This window comes from Carassius carassius, chromosome 1 (genome assembly GCF_963082965.1).
Source record: "Carassius carassius chromosome 1, fCarCar2.1, whole genome shotgun sequence".
In the NCBI taxonomy this organism is placed as follows: domain Eukaryota; kingdom Metazoa; phylum Chordata; class Actinopteri; order Cypriniformes; family Cyprinidae; genus Carassius; species Carassius carassius.
Genome location: NC_081755.1, coordinates 47,150,807 through 47,169,032, shown reverse-complemented (window position 1 = coordinate 47,169,032; position 18,226 = coordinate 47,150,807). Strand labels below are relative to the sequence as shown.

The window sequence follows — 18,226 nt, the reverse complement described above, 5'->3', positions numbered from 1 at the left end:
ATAGTCTACTCTTACATGAATATGATTCTTCAAAAACTGTGGCCACTTGGACAAACTTATAAACTGCATCAGTATAACAAGACAATGGTCCTTGGCTTATCTGATCAGTAATCAATGTCAGACTGGAAGTTCACCATCCTTCTTCCAGCCAAGAAGAAACTCATGGTGATTTTTTCCTTTACGTCCATTTATGGTTTACATTAAATATGTATGACTTAAGCTATCGGTTTTATTTTTCCACTCAAAAACCTAAAGTTTGTCTATCGTGTTATTTTAAACATGCAGCCAATGAAAGTAGAACAATTAATCTTGATTAAAAATTACAAATTCTAACTTCCGGTTAACAAATTTACATTAGTATTCTTATCCTTGTCTTCCCAGATAGTATCAGAGGCTTCACACTGGCAGTTTTTGGGATTGACAACCTCATTTTCTTTACAGGTGTGAGTCTTGACATGTCCCGTCAACTCCTATTGTGTCCACACCAGACGCAAGCAGCACGGCGCGACAAAATACTATAGACCTCATTATAATCAGCGATACTGTCTATGGTATATTGTCTACTGGATGCGGTGCAGCGCGACATGACAAATCCCTGACAGTAAACTGCTGCCTCGTTATATTTATGACGTATTGACAAAAATTTAAAATGATTTTCAGCGGTTGATTTGTCGTATTCAGTGTAGACAGACTTTAAGCCTTGTTTATACTTTCGCCTGGCTCTGCAGCACGAACCTCTGCTGACTGTGCACCCATGTCAACAAGCTTGGCCCCCCTCTAAATTTCACCAAACAATTCTGGGTACAATGCAGCTTTTCCTGTAAACTATATTTGCAAAATTCAAATCTGTGTTCGCTGGCTGGTCGTTTCTAAAGCTCTGCACATTATAACCAATCACAAAAGATTGTATTGAGCTTATGAATGCAATGACCAATCAGAGGCGTTTAGATGAGTCATCGCTGAAATTGTTCACTGTGTGCAATCACTGACTAAATTATCTGGCAAATTCTCACATTAGAAACAAACAAAGGAGTGCAGATGTGCAAATGAATGTAAGTTAAGAAATTCATTTCACAATGTAAACAGCTTCAGTGCTTTCAATGGGAGTTTATATGAGTGCTTTGATAATGTAAATGTTCTTTGCTCTTTTTCTGTAAAATGGAAGTGTTATAGTTAATTACTTACAATGTTTTTATTAAATTCACATTAAATAACAAAGTCAGTCATATAAAAAAATATTTTATGGCATGACACCCATATCTGGTACTTAAGTAAAAAGACAGATAGATTAGCTACACTATAAAGCTACATTGCTCATTTACTTAAACATATTTGAGAATCAAGATATTTCATGATTTAGTTAACACATTTGGAAATATATAGAATCAAAATGAAAAAATAAATAAATAAAACTTAACCCTATATCAGTGTTACAGTGTTATTGTGGCTGGTGTGTGTCACATGACAAACATGATGAGGCTTCACCCTTAACTCGTGCCCCTCAAAAAATAATGAGTGCATGATGCTGACACTACAATACAAAATTATTTGTCAAATAAATTAAACATGATGAATATTTTGAGTTGAAATTGTTAGTTTAACTTCTAGAAATGCAGTGATACATGCCATAGTGAAAAGAGATACAGAAGGTAGGTTAAAATGAATTTTAAAAGTGTGCCCCCTAAAAGCACAAGTGGCCCCTGCCTGCAACCCCCACCCTTCCCCAGTTACTGTGGTCAGCAGGCAGCAATTCTTTGTGATTCTTGTGGTTACTAAATTTTGCAACATCATTCAGAAAGTGAAAGTAAAATTCTGGATTGCTGGAGCTCAAACAGTGAAAATGGATTCGATCTCTGAAGCTGATTTTTCTTGTCCCGTGTGTTATGAAATCTTCAAGGATCCTGATGTTTTATCATGTGGACACAGTTTCTGTAAAGACTGTCTTCAACATTTCTGGAGAATCAAGGAAACTCGGGAGTGTCCTCTCTGCAAAAAACTGGCAAGTCATGATCCTATATGTAATCTTGTGTTAAAAGACTTGTGTGACATGCTCCTGAAGGAGAGAAATGAGAGGAGTTCATCAGGATCTGAGGAGATCTGCAGTTTACACGGAGAGAAACTCAAACTCTTCTGTCTGGAGGACAAACAGCCAGTGTGTTTAGTGTGCAGGGATTCACTGACACACAATAATCACAGATTTAGACCCATCAGTGAAACTGTTTCATCATACAAGGTAAGACAGATTTAAATATGAAGATAAAAAGGTATAAAAGTTGTATATCATAAATATATAACAATTTCTCTGCATCATTTTGCTCATATGCATTCAATCATTTTAATTCCAGGAGAAGCTTTATACAGCACTGAAGTTCTTTCAAGAGAAACCTAAACACAATGCAAAAATTAAAGGAGAGTTTGAGAAAACAATTCAATACATAAAGGTGAGAATCAATTCTTTTGACATTTTCGCAAATTTGATTAGAACTGCTGAACTAGGTTTTCTGGAGCAGTTGCATGTTCCTTTATTGACCACCAGAGGTAGGTAGAGTACCCAAAAACTGTACTCAAGTAAAAGTAAAAGTATACTTATAGAAATATTTACTCAAGTAAAAGTAATAGTCTGAATAGCTACTTGAGTAAGAGTAAAAAAGTATCAGATAAAAAAAAAAAACATACTCAAGTAGTTAGTTATGTATGTAGTGTGTGTGTGTGTGTGTGTGTGTGTGTGTGTGTGTGTGTGTGTGTGTGTATTCATCAACCTTTACTCCAGTCTTCAGTGTCACATAGTCCTTTAGAAATAATTCCAATATGTTGATTTACTATCAGTGATGTTCTCTTTAGCTTTCTATTCATCAGAGAATCCTAAACAAAATGTCACATGTTCCAAAAAGTATTAAGCATCAAAACATATCAACATCAATATATTAGAATGATCTCTGAAGGATCATATGACTCTGAAAACTTGAGTAACAGCTGATGAAAATTCTGATTTGCACCACTGAAATAAATTATATTTTAAAGTATGTATTATATATGTATAAATAACCTCTGACACGGAGAAGAGTGAAACCTCCTCACATGACCGTTAAGTTACTGAACATCTGAACATAATTCAAGTTTTCAATTCAAGTTTATTTGTATAGCGCTTTTTACAATACAAATCGTTACAAAGCAACTTTACAGAAAATTACGTTTCTACAATATTTATTAGTAGCTTATAAGTGGTGACTGTCAGTTTGTGCACGAATGACAGGATTTTTCAGAAAAATTAATACAAGACGTAGTCAGCCAGACGATGAACATTATTAACAGCAATTATTATATGATGCAGTCACACTTGTAGCAATATTTGTTAGTTCTGTTTGTTGATGCAGGGTTAGCATCATCTGAGGTTCTCTGAGGGGTCAGCATCATCTCTTCTCAGGTGTTTTGGATCCAGACTGGAGCTTGTGTAATCCTAGTTACCACAGGATGTAAATCCCGTGGCAAAACATAGAAACAAATAGAGACATAATTAGCATAGCTGCTGATCCAACAGAGTAAAATTAATTAGTTTAACCCAAGCTAAAAATTAAGAATGCGCATTTGATCAGATGCAACTACACTCACAATTTAAGAGATACATTATTCGAATGCTTGGCGAAAGAGATTTTTAATCTAGATTTAAACAGAGAGAGTGTGTCTGAACCCCGAACATTATTAGGAAGGCTATTCCAGAGTTTGGGAGCCAAATGTGAAAAAGCTCTACATCCTTTAGTGGACTTTGCTATCCTAGGAACTAGCAAAAGTCCAGTGTTTTGTGACCTTAGGGTGCGTGATGGGTTGTAGCGTGGTAGAAGGCTAGTTAGGTACGCAGGAGCTAAACCATTTAGGGCCTTATAGGTAAGTAATGATAATTTGTAACTGATACGGAACTTAATAGGTAGCCAGTGCAGAGACTGTAAAATTGGGGTAATATGATCATATTTTCTTGACCTGGTAAGGACTCTAGCTGCTGCATTTTGGACTACCTGTATCTTGTTTATTGAAGAAGCATGACAACCACCTAGAAGTGCGTTACATAGTCCAGTCTAGAGGTCATGGATGCATGAACTAGCTTTTCTGCATCAGAAACAGATAACATATTTCGTAACTTGGCAATGTTTCTAAGATGGAAGAATGCAGTTTTTGTAACATGGGAAATATGATTTTCAAAAGACAAGTTGCTGTTTAATATAACACCCAGATTTCTGACTGTAGAGGAAGTAACAGTACATCCGTCTAGTTGCAAATAGTAATCTACAAGATTCTGTGTACTGTTTTTTGGTCCAATAATTAACATCTCTGTCTTATCCAAATTTAATAGGAGAAAATTATTGGTCATCCAATCTTTTACATTTTTAACACACTCTGTTAGCTTAAATAATTTAGAAGTTGAGATATATAGCTGAGTATCATCAGCATAACAGTGGAAGCTAATTCCGTATTTTCTAATAATATTACCAAGGGGCAATATGTATATTGAAAATAGAAGGGGACCTAGAATGGATCCTTGTGGCACTCCATATTTTACTGGTGATAAATGAGATGACTCCCCATTTAAGTAAACAAAATGGTAGCGATCGGACAGGTAGGATCTAAACCATCTTAGAGCCTGCCCTTGAATACCTGTCTAGTTTTGTAATCGATCTATGAGTATGTCATGATCTATGGTGTCAAACGCAGCACTAAGATCAAGTAAGACTAGAAATGAGATGCAGCCTTAATCTGACACAAGAAGCAGGTCATTTGTAATTTTAACAAGTGCAGTTTCTGTGCTATGGTGGGGCCTGAAACCTGACTGAAATTCTTCATACAGATCATTTTTTTGCAGGAAGGTGCTCAGTTGAGCAGACACAACTTTTCTAAAATTTTAGACATAAATGGAAGATTTGAAACAGGCCTATAATTTGCCAGTTCACTAGGATCTAGTTTGGGTTTCTTAATAAGAGGCTTAATAACCGCCAGCTTGAATGGTTTTGGGACGTGACCTAAAGATAACGACGAGTTAATGATATTGAGAAGCGGTTCTTCGGCTACAGGTAACAACTCTTTCAGTAATTTAGTGGGTACAGGATCTAATAAACATGTTGTTGGTTTAGATACAGTGATAAGTTTATTTAGCTCTTCCTGTCCTATAGTTGTAAAGCACTGCAGTTTATCTTTGGGTGCGATGGATGAAACTGAAGTGTTAGACGCTGTAGAATCTGCATTCGCTATTGTATTTCTAATGTTATCTATTTTATCAGTGAAGAAATTCATAAAGTCATTACTATTAAAAGTTGATGGAATATTTGAATCAGATGGCGTCTGGTAAATTGTTAATTTAGCCACTGTGCTAAATAAAAACCTTGGATTGTTTTGGTTATTTTCTATGATTTTGTGTATATGCTCTGCCCTTGCAGTTTTTACAGCCTGTTTATAGCTGGACATACTGTTTTTCCATGCAAATCTAAAAACTTCCAAGTTAGTTTTTCTCCATTTGCGTTCAAGACTATGAATTTCTTTCTTGAGAGAGTGAGTATTACTCTTATACCATGGCACAGTACATTTTTCTCTAACCTTTTTCAATTTGATGGGGGCAACAGCTTCTAATGTATTAGAGAAAATAGTGCTCATGCTGCCAGTCATTTCGTCTAGTTCATGTGTATTTTTGGGAACAAATAGCAGTTGAGATAGATCAGGCAGGTTATTTGCGAATCTATCTTTGGTGGCTGGAACAATAGTTCTGCCCAGACGGTAACACTGAGACACATAGTTAATATCAGTGATATGCAGCATGCACGATACAAGGAAATGGTCTGTAACATCATCACTTTGAGGTACGATATCTAGATCAGTAAGATCGATGCAATGCGATATAATTAAATCTAGTGTATGATTAAAACAATGAGTGGGCCCGGTGACATTTTGCTTGACTCCAAAAGAGTTTATTAGGTCAGTAAACACAAGTCCTAATGCATCATTTAAATTATCAACGTGAATATTAAAATCTCCCATGATTAGCGCCTTATCAACTGTAACCAGAAGGTCTGTGAGGAAATCTGCAAATTCTTTTAGGAATTCTGTTAGGAAACCTGGTGGTCTATACACAGTAGCCAGAGCAAGAGATACATTAGATTTCTTTTGCATATATGACAGTGTAACATTAAGCAGAAGTATTTCAAATGATTTAAACCTGTATCCTGTTTCCTGGGTAACATTGAGAATATCACTATATATTGTTGCAAGACCTCCGCCACGACCAGTCTTACGGGGCTCATGCTTTTAACAGTAGTTTGGTGGAGTAGACTCATTTAGACCAATATAATCATTTGGTTTTAGTCAGGTTTCAGTCAAGCAGAGTACATCAAAACTATTATCTGTGATCATTTAATTTACAATAACTGCTTTAGGTATGAGTGATCTAATATTTATGAGCCCAAACATTAAAAATAGTTTTTGTTCATTTACTTTACATTTTTCTGGTTTAATCACGATAAGATTTTTTCTAGATCCTACATTAAATTTATATTTTTTACCTCACTATTCGGGGAACAGACACAGTCTTAATAGATTGTACAGCGCAAGTACTTCTATCATTTAAGCGGGTAGAACAAAAGTCATCATAATAGTTATTTGAGAATGGGCTTACTAGTCATATGGAGCAAAGTGTCCCGGAGATGTTGTCAGAGAGAAGCTCCGCTCCGACTCTACTGGGCTGCAGGCCATCAGCGCGAAAAAGCCTAGGACACTGCCAGAAAAGATTCCAATTATTAACAAATCAAGAAGACAGAGATCGTGGGGAATGTGAAAATCTAGTGGTTACCCAGGGAACACAAACCAGACACTGTGACAGTACACCCCCACTACGGAGCAGCTACCAGACGCTCCTCGACATGACTGACAAAACAAGACCAGGAGGGAGGTGGACAGGTGGAGGCTCAGGGGGAGGGACGGAGGGCCAGAAAAAAAAAATGGGGAAATCAGAGACCAGAGGAACATGTAAAGCGGGAACAGAGACCAGAAGTGCAACACAAAACAGGGAGACCAAGAGAGAGGTGGACCGGTGGAGGATCAGGGGGAGGGAGGGAGGGCCAGGCTCACAGAGGGGAACAGGGACAGGAAGTGAACAACAACAAAAAAAACAACAACACAACAAGAGATCAGGGTGGGTCAGGACGTTCAGGGACCCAGGACCGTGCCGACCGGGCAGGATTCCAGGGTGGAGCCGAAGACCACCATATCCGTGTGGTCGAGACAGAGGCCCACCCGGGAGGCGCAGAGGACCACCACAACCATGTGGTTGGGCCGGAAGCCCCCCAGGGCGGAGCAGAAAACCACCACAACTGTGTGGTCGGGACGGAAGCCCCCCAGGGCGGAGCAGAAGACAACCACGTCCGTGTGGTCGAGACCGAAGCCCCCCAGGGCGGAGCAGAAGACCACCACAACCGTGTGGTCGGAACGGAAGCCCTCCAGGGCGGAGCAGAAGACCACCACATCCGTGTGGTCGAAACCGAAGCCCACCAGGGTAGCGCCGAAGACCACCACAGTGGGATTGAACTGACAGGAGAGTAAGTCTGGTTGGGCAAGTCTGAAACAGAGAACATGAACAAGTTAAGGGTAGCCTCCGTGGCCACGACAAGATCAGTCGGGCGCTCAGAGAGTTCGACTGAGACGTAACGAGGCTCTGGAAGTTCCACAGAGATGTGGAGAGACTCTGGTAATCCCAATGGTGTTTAGACTGGATTCCAGAAGATCAAGGTTGACTTGACTCTGCTCATGAAGATCATTGGTGGCCTGACTCTGCTCATTAAGAACATTGGTGACTTGCATTTGTTCATGAAGATCATTGGTGACTTGCATTTGTTCATGAAGATCAATGGTGACTTGCCCTTGTTCATGAAAATCATTGGTGACTTGCATTTGTTCCTGAATATCATTGGTGACTTGCATTTGTTCATGAAGATCAATGGTGACTTGCATTTGTTCATGAAGATCAATGGTGACTTGCCTTTGCCCATGAAGATAGTCGGTGACTTGACCTTGCCCATGAAGAACACTGGTGACTTGACCTTGCCCATGGAGATCAATGGTGACTTGACCTTGTTCATGAATTTCCCTGGTGACTTGGCTTGACTCCGGAGTGTCAACGGTGACTAGCCCTGACTCTGGAAGGTGAACGGTGACTAACCCTGACTCTGGAAGGTCCACGGTGACTAGCCCTGACTCTGGAGGGTCCATGGTGACTAGCCCTGACTCTGGAAGGTCAATGGTGACTAGCCCTGACTCTGGAAGGTCAATGGTGACTAGCCCTGACTCTGGAAGGTCATCGGTGACTAACCCTGACTCTAGAGGGTCCATGAGCACCTGACTCGACTCTGGAAGGTCAGCGGTGACTAGCCCTGACTCTGGAAGGTCAGCGATGACTAACCCTGACTCTAGAGGGTCCATGAGCACCTGACTCGACTCTGGAGAGTCCACGAGCACCTGACTCGACTCTGGAGAGTCCACGGGAACCTGACTCGACTCTGGAGGGTCCATGGGAACCTGACTCGACTCTGGAGGGTCCACGGGAACCTGACTCGACTCTGGAAAGTCAACGGGGACCTGACTCGACTCTGGAAAGTCAACGGGAACCTGACTCGACTCTGGAAAGTCAACGGGAACCTGACTCGACTCTGGAAAGTCAACGGGAACCTGACTCGACTCTGGAAAGTCAACGGGAACCTGACTAGACCTTGGAGGCTTAACCGTGGCTGTCATTCTGTGCAGAGGCACTGGACAAGCAGCCATCTTGTGCCATGACTCTGGACCGGCGGCCATCTTGGGCAGTGGCGCTGGGCTGGCGGCCATCTTGGGCAGTGGCTCTGGGTTGGCGGCCACCTTGTGCAGTGGCAATGGGCTGGCGGCCCTCTTGTACTGTGGCGCTGGGCTGGCGTCCATCTTGCCTCGTGGCGCTGGGCTGGCGGCCATCTTGGGCAGTGTCGCTGGAGCGGCGGCCATTCTGCGCAGTGGCTCTGGGCTGGCGGCCATCTTGTGCTGTGGCGCTGGGCTGGCTTCCATCTTGCCTCGTGGCGCTGGGCTGGCGGCCATCTTGTGCAGTGGCGCTGGACTTGCGGCAATCATGGGCAGTGGCGCTGGCTCGGCGGACGTGCGCTTCCTCTCCCTTCTCCGTCCGTCATGGTGAGACGGTGGCTCTGATCCGTCCCACACGAGCCCCGGGTCGAAGGGGGGCCATGGTGGAGAGCGATGCTGAGCCTCCTCTCGACCACTCACTCCTCGGCGACCTCCCCTGGTCCCGAGAAACACGACCAGGCGGGTTCCCTCGAACTGATTCCTTCTCTCCACTAAACAGACACTAAACACACGGCAAGAACAAGACTGAGAATAGTTGTGAAAACTACAAGGACTCCGTGACACATACTAAGACAGACAGGGTATAAATACACAGGGAAATGACAAACGCTAATGGGGAACGGGCTGAGTGCAGACCAACCAAAAAAAGTTTCGAAATCAAAAATAGGGATTCGATTTTAACCAAATATGTACACTATTAATTTTAAGAGAATTAAACAATTAAAAAATATAGATTTAACAAAACTCACAAACAAGCAGAAAAAGAAAATAAAGAATTCCGAAAGTGCAATAGGCGTTGCGAAAGCTAGACAGAAAATACAGAGCAATTTGACGCACCTATAGTTTCATGGTTTCAATCGCTGCATCTAGTGTTTTGCAAAGAAAATGGAGGACAACGGCAATAAACCTGTGCAACATGAGAGACGAGTGATAACCCTGAATATCTTGAGTTCGACATGGAAGCACTTTGGGTTTTGGACTGAAAACCATAATATGAAGAAGGACAAAGTGGTATGCAAACTGTGCGATCGTGAGTCCACTCTGCATATACTTTTTTCGAGAATGTTGCACTCCTGTTGCTGTTATTCTGCACGAAACTTCATGCCAATAAATAAGAAATTTTGCTGACTTGTGCATTTCCAGCACATTCTATACATTCTTCCATTATTTGGAGTTGATATATATATATTTTTAGACATGGAAAATCTATTTTACAATCGATTCAATGAACACTTATGTCTTAAAAATCGAAAAATTGAAATCCAAAAGTGACAGCCCTAATACAGAATAGGTAATTTATGTGATTCATGTAGATCTGAGTTTTTGAAAACTCTTTCTTTTTTATACTTATGTACAAAACAGTGCTGAACTGTGACAAATTGATTTTTACATATAATAGTGTAAAGTCTAAATATAAATCTGAAAACAAAACGTGCTCCCAACTCACATATTGACGCTTGGTCAGGAGCCTTTGGTGTCAATTTTTGATGCTCAAGGTACCCCTTTAGCATCCTTTTGTAACACACAGGGTACCCCTTTAGTGCCACTTTTCGACGTGCAGGGTACTCAGTTGCTTTCAGCTGTTTGCCTTGATTTAAAGGGTTAGTTTACCTCAAAATTAAAATTATGTCATTAATTACCCTGCCTCATGTCGTTCCAAAGCCGTAAAACCTTTGTTCATCTTCGGAACACAAATTAGGATATTTTTGATTAAATCAGAGCGTTCTTTGACCCTCCATAGACAGCAAAGCAACTGTAATTTTTCCAGGTCCAGAATCGGTAAAACAATCCATGTGACATCTGTGGCTCAACTTCAGTTTTACGAAGTTATGAGAATACTTTTTGTGCGCAAAGAAAACAAACATAATGACTTTATTCAACAATTCTTCTCCCCCGAGTTATCGTTTTTTGCCATTTTAGTGAGCATCACAATGCATACACACACTTCCCCTGAGCGTAAACAACACTGATTACATTGATTACATACTTAGGGAACTTTCCAAAATGGTGGAAGACGTTCTGTGCACACAAAAATTCTAGCTTTCGCAAAATTGTATTACTCACCACTGATCAAAGTCAAAGTCACCTTTATTTATATAGCGCTTTAAACAAAATACATTGCGTCAAAGCATCTGAACAACATTCATTAGGAAAACAGTGTCAATAATGCAAAAATGATAGTTAAAGGCAGTTCATCATTGGGTTCAGTTATGTCATCTCTGTTCAGTTAAATAGTGTCTGTGCATTTATTTGCAATAAAGTCAATGATATCGCTGTAGATGAAGTGTCCCCAACTAAGCAAGCCAGAGGCGACAGCGGCAAGGAACCGAAACTCCATCGGTGACAGAATGGAGAAAAAAACCTTGGGAGAAACCAGGCTCAGTTGGGGGGCCAGTTCTCCTCTGACCAGACGAAACCAGTAGTTCAATTCCAGGCTGCAGCAGAGTCAGATTGTGCAGAAGAATCATCTGTTTCCTGTGGTCTTGTCCTGGTGCTCCTCTGAGACAAGGTCTTTACAGGGGATCTGTATCTGGGGCTCTAGTTGTCCTGTTCTCCACTGTGTTTCAGGGATGTAGAGGTCCTTTCAAGGTGCTGATCCAGCATCTGGTCTGGATACGTACTGGATCCGGGTGACTGCAGTGACCCTCTGAATTGGACACAGACTGGATCTGGTGGCCACGGTGACCTCGGAACAAGAGAGAAACAGACTAATATTAGCGTAGATGCCATTCTTCTAATGATGTAGCAAGTACATAGGGTGTTATGGGAAGTGTTTCTGGTTCCGGTTTACCTAATTAATGCAGCCTAAAAATCCTTTAACGGATTTGGATAATAAAAGCATATTAGTATGTTATGTGTATGCCAGGTTAAAGAGATGGGTCTTTAATCTAGATTTAAACTGCAAGAGTGTGTCTGCCTCCCGAACAATGTTAGGTAGGTTATTCCAGAGTTTGGGCGCCAAATAGGAAAAGGATCTGCCGCCTGCAGTTGATTTTGATATTCTAGGTATTATCAAATTGCCTGAGTTTTGAGAACGTAGCGGATGTAGAGGATTATAATGTAAAAGGAGCTCATTGAAATACTGAGGTGCTAAACCCTTCAGGGCTTTATGAGTAATAAGCAATATTTTAAAATCTATGCGATGCTTGATAGGGAGCCAGTGCAGTGTTGACAGGACCGGGCTAATATGGTCATACTTCCTGGTTCTAGTAAGAACTCTTGCTGCTGCATTTTGGACTAGCTGTAGTTTGTTTACTAAGCGTGCAGAACAACCACCCAATAAAGCATTACAATAATCTAACCTTGAGGTCATAAATGCATGGATTAACATTTCTGCATTTGACATTGAGAGCATAGGCCGTAATTTAGATATATTTTTGAGATGGAAAAATGCAGTTTTACAAATGCTAGAAACGTGGCTTTCTAAGGAAAGATTGCGATCAAATAGCACACCTAGGTTCCTAACTGATGACGAAGAATTGACAGAGCAACCATCAAGTCTTAGACAGTGTTCTAGGTTATTACAAGCAGAGTTTTTAGGTCCTATAATTAACACCTGTGTTTTTTCAGAATTTAGCAGTAAGAAATTATTCGTCATCCAGTTTTTTATATCGACTATGCAATCGGTCATATAAGTACGATTTAAACCATGCTAATGCACTTCCACTGATGCCAACAAAGTGTTCAAGTCTATGCAAAAGAATGTTGTGGTCAATTGTGTCAAACGCAGCACTAAGATCCAATAAAACTAATAGAGAGATACACCCACGATCAGATGATAAGAGCAGATCATTTGTAACTCTAAGGAGAGCAGTCTCAGTACTATGATACGGACTAAATCCTGACTGGAAATCCTCACATATACCATTTTTCTCTAAGAAGGAATATAATTGTGTGGATACCACCTTTTCTAGTATCTTGGACAGAAAAGGGAGATTCGAGATTGGTCTATAATTAACTAGTTCTTTGGGGTCAAGTTGTGGTTTTTTGATGAGAGGCTTAATAACAGCCAGTTTGAAGGTTTTGGGGACATATCCTAATGACAATGAGGAATTAATAATAGTCAGAAGAGGATCTATGACTTCTGGAAGCACCTCTTTCAGGAGCTTAGATGGTATAGGGTCTAACATACATGTTGTTGGTTTAGATGATTTAACAAGTTTATACAATTCTTCCTCTCCTATGGTAGAGAATGAGTGGAACTGTTCCTCAGGGGGTCTATAGTGCACTGTCTGATGTGATACTGTAGCTGACGGCTGAATGGTTGCAATTTTATCTCTAATAGTATCGATTTTAGAAGTAAAGTAGTTCATAAAGTCATTACTGCTGTGGTGTTGGGAAATGTCAACACTTGTTGAGGCTTTATTTTTCGTTAATTTAGCCACTGTATTGAATAAATACCTGGGGTTATGTTTGTTTTCTTCTAAAAGAGAAGAAAAGTAATCGGATCTAGCAGTTTTTAATGTTTTTCTGTAGGATATGTTACTTTCCCGCCAAGCAATACGAAATACCTCTAGTTTTGTTTTCCTCCAGCTGCGCTCCATTTTTCAGGCTGCTCTCTTTAGGGTGCGAGTATGCTCATTATACCATGGAGTCATACTGTTTTCCTTAACCTTCCTTAAGCGTAAAGGAGCAACTTTATTTAAAGTGCTAGAAAAGTCCATAGTTTCTGTTACATCATCAAGTTGTTCTGAGGTTTTGGATATGCTAAGGAATTTGGATACATCAGGAAGATAACTTAAAAAGCAGTCTTTTGTGTTAGAAGTGATGGTTCTTCCATACTTGTAACAAGAAGTAGAATTTACAATTTTGGCTATATGAATTTTGCAAAGAACTAAATAATGATCTGAGATATCATCACTTGGCTGAATAATTTCAACACCATCAACATCAATTCCATGTGACAGTATTAAATCTAGAGTATGATTTCGACAATGAGTAGGTCCTGAAACGTGTTGTCTAACACCAATGGAGCTCAGAATGTCTATAAATGCTGATACCAATGCATCGTTTTCATTATCAACATGGATATTAAAATCACCAACTATTAAAACTTTATCTGCAGCCAGAACTAACTCGGATGTAAAATCACCAAACTCTTTAATAAAGTCTGTATGGTGCCCTGGTGGCCTGTATACAGTAGCCAGTACAAACATAACAGGGGATTTATCATTAACATTTGTTTCTCTGGATAATGTTATATGAAGCACCATTACTTCAAACGAGTTATACTTGTAGCCTGCCCTCTGAGAAATCCTGAAAACGTTGTTATAAATTGAAGCAACACATCCACCTTTGCCTTTTAGACGTGGCTCATGTTTATAACAGTAATCTTGGGGGGTGGACTCATTTAAAATAATGTAATCATCAGGTTTTAGCCAGGTTTCTGTCAAACAGAGTAAATCTATATTATGATCAGTGATCATATTATTTACAAAAAGTGTTTTCGTAGAAAGGGATCTGATATTCAATAAGCCAAGCTTTATTATTTGTTTATCCATATTGCTTCTGTTTTTTATTTGTTGAACCTCAATTAAATTGTTAATCTTAACTTGGTTTGGACGTTTTTTGTTTTTTCTAGTTCGGGGAACAGACACAGTCTCTATAGTGTGATATCTAGGTGAAAAAGTCTCTATGTGCTGAGAATTAACTGACCTCTGTGACGGGAGGCAGCTAGCAGACGGTCGGTTTAGCCAGTCTGTCTGCTTCCTGACCTGGGCCCCAGTTAGTCAAGTATAAACACTAAGACTATTTGCCATATTTCTAGAGAGAAGAGTGGCGCCACCCCAGGAGGGATGAAGACCATCTCTTTTAAACAGGTCAGGTCTGCCCCAAAAGTTCGTCCAATTGTCTATGAAACCTATGTTATTCTGTGGGCACCACTTAGACATCCAGCCATTGAGTGATGACAATCTGCTATGCATCTCATCACCACGGTAAGCAGGGAGGGGACCAGAGCATATTACAGTGTCTGACATCGTGCTTGCAAGTTCACACAACTCTTTAATGTTATTTGATGTCACATGGACTGTTTTACCGATGTCCTTACTACATTTCTGGACCTGGGAACATTAAAGTTGCGTTGCTGCCTATTGAGGGTCAGAAAGCTCTCCAGTTTCATCAAAAATATCTTAATTTGTGTTCCAAAGATGAACGTAGGTCATAAGGGTTTGGAACGACATGAGGGTGAGTACTTAATGACAGAATTTTCTCATTCAAAAAGATACTCCAAACATTAGCATGATGCAATCGGTCAAGAGACACACAAGAGCCAATGGCATTCCACAACCAAAGCTGATGTAACGTTTCTTCTGGTGGCAATTTTTTAATTTGCGCACAGACTGCAGAGTGCACATAGGGTCTGAGCATTACCATGGGTGAAGACGGTGATCCTCTCACAAATCAATCGTTATTTTTTTAAATAAATTATGACTGTAGCTGTATCTGCATGTTGTGTTTTATAAACAAATGGTAGGTTTAATTGCAGGGGTTGGGTTACTGCTCACAAATGTGTAAATAGTGTAATGTTAATAAAATGGTTGTGACCGTTTACATTGAAAAATCACAGCCCAACATATATGCAATAATGCAAAATATTATTACCCAATATATCATTTAATCATGATGATTAAATTCTCAATGCCTTTCGCATCTGTATATATAAAGGTTTCTTATTTAAAGCAATTGAGGACCCAGCATGTCGAAAAATTCCGCTAAAGGGGTGCATTAAAAAGTGATGCCAAAGGGTCCTGAGCAAGCATCAATATGTGATGAGTTGGGAGTAAAAATGTGTTGCTGCAGCCATCAACTGGTTATACTGGTAATATAATCTAATTTTCCTTTTAAGTGTTTCTTTAGCAATCTTCCATTTAAAGGGATAGGTCACCCCAAAATTTTAATTCGCTGTTAATTTACTCACCCTCAGGCCAGCCAAGATGATGGTTTTGGATTACAGGTAGTAATAATGGAAAAAAAAATACTTGTTTATAATATTGTAAATAATATTCAGTTACTTGCACAGACCAGTCGTTTCAGTTCATAAGATCTCAATATATTGTCAGGAGCCACTGGTATTTAATTTGTGGTCCTTGATTTGCTTTTATTAATTCTCAAAAAATAGGCAGTCAATGACTTGTATTTTATGACTCACCAAGAACAACAGCTTCAGATAAAAACCCTCTTTACTGTTCTACTGAAGAAGAAAAAAAGTCACCTATATCTTGGATGTGCCTAGGGTGAGAAAATGCAAATTTTCATTTTGGAGTATCTGTTGCTATAACTATAGAATTTGGTCCATGGGCTGCCAATTGAATAGGTCGGTTCTAGAATATGCTGTGTTTTTGAGATGACTGAAGTGAATATGATTGATTTCAGTCTCAAGCTGAGCACACAGAGCATCAGATTAAACAGCAGTTTGAGAAGCTTCATCAGTTTCTCAGAGATGAAGAAGAAGCTACAATCACTGCACTGAGGGAGGAAGAGGAGCAGAAGAAGCAGATGATGAAGGAGAAGCTGGAGGAGATCAACAGACACATCTCAGCTCTTTCACAGACAGTCACAAAGACAGAGGAGATGATGGAAGCCAATGATGTCTGCTTTCTAAAGGTCTTATTTCAGATCATGGACTGATTGATTGATTGATTGAGTTGTTGCTGATAAATTGTGTGTTTGTTCTGTAGGAGTTTCCAGTCTCAATGGAAAGGTGAGTGATCTTCTGGTGTCTCTGGTCTCTCTGCTTCTGAAGCCAAAGTCACTGAAGTTCTGATCCTGAATGTTCTTCCAGAGTCCAGATATCATCAGAGCCGGATCCACAGACACCTTCTGGAGCCTTGATTCATGTGCCATGTTACTTGGGAAACCTGCCCTTCAGAGTCTGGAGGAAGATGCAGGACATCATCCAAAACAGTGAGTCTGAAGAATCTGTGTTCTTACACATACAAACTAGAATTGACATATGAATATTTCCAGATTTTAGCTTTATGTGTAAATAACCAGATGAGCTATGGCACCAAAATGAGCTGTAAACAAGAGAAGAACATGATATTTACAGTTACAGTGCTACAGCAGATTTATACACTTCAGTTTGATTTTGTCAGTATCACTTTCTGTTGATATGGATGCAAATCAAAAATTTCTTCATCACATACTAACTGTAACATTGACTGTGATCAGAGGAAAATGTATGAAGTGTTTGATCAATAGGACAAGTGTTGATAATTCATAATAATCTTGGGTTCATTCTTGATTATTATATGAACACCAGAATAAAAGTAGCTGTTGATTGTGTTTCATCAGCGCCTGTGATTCTGGATCCAAACACTGCAAATCAGTGGCTCGTACTGTCTGATGATCTGACCAGTATGAGAAACTGCAAGAACAAACAATTGCTTCCTAATAATCCAGAGAGATTTGACCATTATCCATGTGTTCTGGGCTCAGAGGGTTTTAATTCAGGAACACACTGCTGGGATGTGGAGGTTAAAGCATGTTTCAAGTTTCAAGAGTCTTGGTTTAACTACAGCATCAAACCAAAGGAAGGGATGTGATTTCTATACCACCGAAGTCTGGGGTGTGCAGTACGGACTAACTACACTGTTTGGTTTTCCTGTTGAACAGGATCTTGAGCGTGTGAGAGTGGATCTGGACTATGACAGAGGAACAGTGTCATTCTCTGATCCTGTAACTAACACATATCTACACACATTCACAACCACCTTCACTGACACTGTCTTGCCATTCTTCTGGATTTCTGCATTTTCCTCTCTGCGAATCCTACAGTCCAATTAGTAAAAATTACACCTGTATGTCTGGATCGACCTGCCTTCACTGGTGGTGAGGATCTAGAATCTTTGACAGCTGAAAAAAAAGTTAAACTCTTAACACCTTTCCCTGTGCCAATAATCTGATCACCTGACACACTCTAGTCTTATAGAAGATCATTTTATTAAGATCTTCTACACATTGCTTATTTTACAAAAAACTGTGATAAATATAAATAAAAAGTAAGCCAACTAAAACAAACAATGATTGCTATAATGGTGACTTCCTTGTTTGGTTCAATTTAATCAAACTCAAGTTTGCTTCCCACTTTGGTGCAGATCTTTTACTCATTCCTGGTTGCAGGTCTACCATCTGGTCTGGATACCCACTGGATCAGCTATAAAAATGTGATAGTGTGTCATGTGTATGCAAGGCTAAAGAGATGGGACTTTTAAACTCACAGAGTGTGTCTGCCTCCCGAAGTCCGCCTTTTAATCTTCCAGCTGGAGCCACATCTTCATAGTCCGCTTGATCTCCATTTCAGCAGCATTAGTTTAACCCTTTCGCATGTGAGTTTAAAATATTCTAGCTGAGCTAAGTGTGAGTTTTT

At 40.0% G+C, this 18,226-nt stretch overlaps 1 pseudogene; it reads left to right on the top strand.

Moving 5' to 3' along the window:
* The first annotated feature begins 1,774 nt into the window (after nucleotides 1-1,774).
* On the top strand, nucleotides 1,775-17,903 carry LOC132152889 (E3 ubiquitin-protein ligase TRIM35-like; annotated as a pseudogene).
* The last annotated feature ends 323 nt before the right edge of the window (nucleotides 17,904-18,226 follow it).